We start from the raw sequence: 4,986 nt of genomic DNA, 5'->3' as shown, positions 1-4,986 counted from the left end.
TTAAAGGCTTTTCATGTACATAGGTTTCATTATCTAGGAACAGAATTGCTGGATCAAAGGGTAGGTGTATGTTAAATTTCAAAAGACACTAACAAAATAATTTCCAACATGGTTGCAATATTTCACACACTCAAGAGCAATATGTGAAAATTCCACTTGTTCTACTTCAATGGTCCTTGTCTGCTAATTTATCCCTAAAGAATTCTGATCAATTCTCAGTTTTGTCTTCCTGAGAATGTCATTAGTAATGAAATTCTACAGAATATAAGTTCTTTTTGTTTTTTTTTTTTTAGTACCAGGGATTGAACACAGGGACACTCCACTGAACCACATTCCAGCCCTATTTTGTATTTTTTAAAGTCTAGAGACAGGGTTTCACTGAGTTGTTTAGTGCCTCGCTTTTGCTAAAGCTGGTTTTGAACTCTCAATCCTCTTGCCTCAGCCTCCCTAGCTGCTGGGATTAGAGGTGTATGCCACCCCACCCCTCCAACCCCCACAGAACATAAGCTTTAGAGACTCTTTCATTCTGCATATTGCCTTTGAATTCAGCTAAAATTTTCTCTGTACCAAAAATTCATTCCTTCTTATGTTGAACAGTATCCCATTACCATAAATATCACAGTTTATTCATCTGTTGCGATATAAGGCAAATCTTTTTTAATTTGAAAAATGTCTGGTTTATCAGTTTTTTTCTTTTTAATTATTAAATTTCTTTATTATTATTTTTTAATGCTGTCAATTTCTTTTAATAGTAATTTGTGTCTTGTCTAAGAAAACTTTGTCTATACCAAGGTCATCAAGGTCATGAATCTATTCTCCCATGTTTTCTTTATGTCCTTTTTTTTTTTTTTTTTTTTTTTTTGCTTTCAGATAGTTTTTTTTTTCTAGCCTTGGATGCTTTCCACCAACACATAGAGTGATCACTATTCAGTTGAAGATGGGAGTCCCCTGAAGGTCTATGGAGCTCACTCTTTCTTCTTTAATCTCTTCTCTGGTATTCTCTCCTCTGAACTCAGTTTCTTGACCATCCTGAATATCTCCTTTCCTCATCAAAGAAAAACCACTGGAATCTGACTCTTTGCATCATGACTTGGAAATACCTGTTTTGAAGCAGTATGCTTTTGCCTGGTAACCAATGTTTTGAAATTCATCCTTTCATATATTTTTGTCTGATCTTATTTTATTTGTTCCAAACAGGAAGATACACCTAGTCACTGTTACTCCATCTTGTGGGTGTGTGCATGTGTGTGTGTGTATATATATGTGTGTGTGTGTGTGTGTGTGTGTGTATGTTTATTTATTTTGGTACTGTGGATTGAAACCAGGGGCACTTTACCATTGAGCTGCAGCCCCAGTTGTTTTTACTTATTTACTTTTTGAGACAGAATTTTGCTAAGTTATTTAGGGCCTCATTTTCTTGTTGAGGCTGGCCTCCAACTTGCTATCCTCTGCCTCAGCCTCTCGTATCACTGGGATTACAGGTTTGAGCCATCACATCTTACTCCATCTTGGCTGGAAGCAGAAGATTTCAAAGGGTGATATCAGAGATACACATTCACAGTAAAAGGTCTATGATCCAATTCAAGTGAACTTTCTGGAATTTCATGAAACAGGAGTCATGGATAATTTTTTCTCCACAAAGGTATCAGCTTTTTATCTTTTATTTTTTTTGGAAAAATTTTCCTTCCCCATTGAAGTACACTGACACTGTTGAAAACTCTCTTTACTGTTTATGTGTTAATGTATTTTTGAACAGTCTATTTTGTTCATTTTTTGTCTATTGCACAATATTATATGATCTTAACTATTGTAACTTTATGATAAGTCTTGAAACCCTCTGAGGTATGTTCTTGAAATACCTCATTTTCCAAGATTGCTTTGGCTATTCTAGATCTTCAAATCTTTGTATCTGCATATAAATCTCAAAATTCTAAGAAATCAAGAAGCTAAGACTTTTGATTCATTTAGTTCCTATCATATCCATTGATTAAGCCTTGCACCTTGGATGCATGTACTAGACTAAAATTGTTTCTTTTCTACATATGGCAGGGAAAAGTAATTAAGAAAACTAAAGATCTGATTCTCTTTGTGTGAATTTAACGCAAAGATCACATTGTTAATCCAAGGAACCCTCCCACACATTTTAAATAATCTTAATCTATAGTTTAAAATCTGCCACCAGAGCAAATAAGAGTTTTAAAATAAATCATTCCTGGATGCTAACACACAATAAGAGGGATCAGGGAAGAATAAAAGTTAATCGGATTAGACAAAGGGGGAACAAACGGAAGGGGTGGATGGGAATAGGAAAGACAGTAGAATGAATCACCGGTAACTTTCCTATGTTCATATATGAATACACAACCAGTTTAACTCCACATCATGTACAACCACAAGAATGGGAAGTTATATTCCATGTATGTACAATATGCTGAAATACACTCTACTATCATGTATATTTAAAAAGAACAGATAAAAACATTAAAAAAATGAATAATTCCCTCTGCCCTGGTCTCTAAACAAGAATTTATTATGGTTATTACCAATAACTCATTTTCATTCTGTCTCATAATACATAATATTAACAAACATTAAATAAAGAACCATCATCACAAACTTACAGCTTTAAAAACTAGATGCATCCAAGCATCTTCTGCTGTTGTTTTTGAAATTGGATTTAAATCTAGAAATTTATCTAGCAGGTTGTAAGTTTTATGGGGTACCTCATCCTTGTCTTCTAAATTGGTCACATACTCATTAAAATGATTCCCACAGCCATTACTGACCACTTTCTATAATGAATTATCTGAGTGCTGTGCCCGAAATGCTTGTATGATGTAAGAAGTTTTCTAGTCCATCTTCTCTGAAATAGTCAGGTCATAAGTATGTCCTTCTATGTCACTTGTTAATTTGGGATTTGTTAGAATCCACACCCCTGAGTGTCTCACAGAGTTTTCTCAAGTCTTGTGCTAAGACTTCTTTGCTATGCAACATCACTATGCCAAAAGTTTTAGCAGCCTAAATAGTTTCCCTGGAGCCCTGAATTGTCAAAATTTGAGCCAACGCATTTAAAAGGATTATTTGCTTTATAAAATGGAACCCATCCATTAAGCAGAGAATTCTTTCTCTGACACCTGCAGACCACAGGTTGATTGCTGTGGTTTGATTGGGACCCTTCATCAAGACCTCTGGTGCTATGAACCCTTAGAGTACCTGCTCTTGGGGCAATATGCTGATAACCTCAATATGCAAATATCGAAAACTTTATCTGTTACATAGCAGTCACAATGGAGGCCAGCCAGGTAAGAACTGACAGTTTTCTTTATCATACTAATATTCATAATTTTTGTAGAAATGGCCTTCTTTTTGTTGCTGATTTTCTTGATCTTATACCCACAGTCTTCGACTGCTTTAACCAGTTTCACTGTAAGGGCTCTCATGTGAAATGGAGCTGTGTATCTTGAAATTTCTTTCTTCAGAAACAGGTGCTGGACAGAAAGGCCTACAGAACCTCCTTTGCTTATTCATTTGAGTTTGTGGAGGGTCTTTTAACAGAAATTTTTGTGGTCGAGTGTTGATCTAGTTCCTTAGGTGCTGGACCACTCAACGAAATCTTGTTTCCAGGGGTTACATGACATTTGTTTTGTGAACAACTTTCCTGATGAGCTTCAGAGTGGACAAATTGAGTTCTTTGGGCCAAACCAAGGTGTCTACAGAGGTGTCTTTCTCAGGCACCTATTATATATATAAAAAAAATCACTGGGCTTAGAACCACAATGAACAATAATAAACCAATGAATGTGTTTCAAAGCTCTGAACATATTTAAAATATATTCTCACATTCCTGAAAGGAAAGAGAATTCAAAATGTCTGAAAAGGACTCATGCACCAGATAGATATAGCAAGAACCACATTTTTCTTAAAGCAATATTTAACTCTGATGACATTTTCTTGCCTCCCAGCCATCAGCTGCAATTTTTAAAGGATGACTTGTGGAAATTAAGTGTTTGAGAGCAATTTTCTCTTCAGGTCCTACTTGTAACTGCATTGTGGCCAAATAAACAGAGCTTTAAGTGTTTTCTACAATTTTGTCTTTAATTTTCAACACATTGCCAAGTTTCATAGAGCTTCTCAACATTTTTTTCTTTTTTAAGTATTGAAAGTTTTAAATTTGGCTCATACTTTTTTGAAGAGTCATCAGCCTGAAATCAGCCATGCAGGGAGAGGAAAAAACCATTGGCTCCTCCATCTGAATTCTCAAAGATGCCTTCCTAACAAAATAACTGGAATGCAAAACATCAACTAAGAGGTCATGTCCACAGGGAGAACAAAGCTGCATATGTTCCAATCCTCAAAGCAAGGGAAACTGTGGTCATATTTAAGGAATTCCATTTGTTTTACTTTCACCTTCCAGAAATACCAGCAGAGGACGGAAGGGAGAGTTTCTCAGTCACCAGAGCCTCAGGAGCAGCTGGTGGAAAGGGGTAGGGGCTGAGGACAGACTAGGAGCAGGCCAGCGCACAAGCCTGCTGGAAAGTGAGGAGGGGGCAGGAAGAGGAGGGAGGTTTGATCTGGGGAAGGAAAAGGAAGCATCAGGAGGCTTGTCCAAGGCTTTGTGAAAATAGGTGAACTGATAGGGCACTGGCCACCAGGGCCCTTTCCCTGCCGAGGAAGAAAAGGAGAAGGACCTTCCTCTTTTAGACCCAAGACTGAACCTAGAGTGTGTTTTAAATTAATAATCTTCAAAAAAAAATTTTTTTTGAAATGGTATCTTGCTGTGTTGCCCAGGCAGGTCTTGAACTTGTGTACTTGTGGACTCAATTGATCTTCCCACCTTAACCTCCCAAGTAGCTGGAGCTATAGGCATGTACCACTGTGACCAACTTAATAACCTTCAATTGAAAAAAAAAAGTTAATTCACAAAATTCATTAATTTTGGTTAGTATGAACCAAAGATTGCCACAACACAGCAAATGAGTGAAACCA

At 36.6% G+C, this 4,986-nt stretch overlaps 1 pseudogene; it reads right to left on the bottom strand.

Annotated features, from left to right (window-relative positions):
• Nucleotides 1–2,609: 2,609 nt before the first annotated feature.
• On the bottom strand, nt 2,610–4,249 carry LOC106144629 (cell division cycle 7-related protein kinase pseudogene; annotated as a pseudogene).
• Nucleotides 4,250–4,986: the final 737 nt, after the last annotated feature.

The sequence above is a fragment of the Ictidomys tridecemlineatus genome, chromosome 10 (genome assembly GCF_052094955.1).
Source record: "Ictidomys tridecemlineatus isolate mIctTri1 chromosome 10, mIctTri1.hap1, whole genome shotgun sequence".
In the NCBI taxonomy this organism is placed as follows: Eukaryota; Metazoa; Chordata; class Mammalia; order Rodentia; family Sciuridae; genus Ictidomys; species Ictidomys tridecemlineatus.
This window is presented reverse-complemented; position numbering and strand designations above follow the sequence as displayed.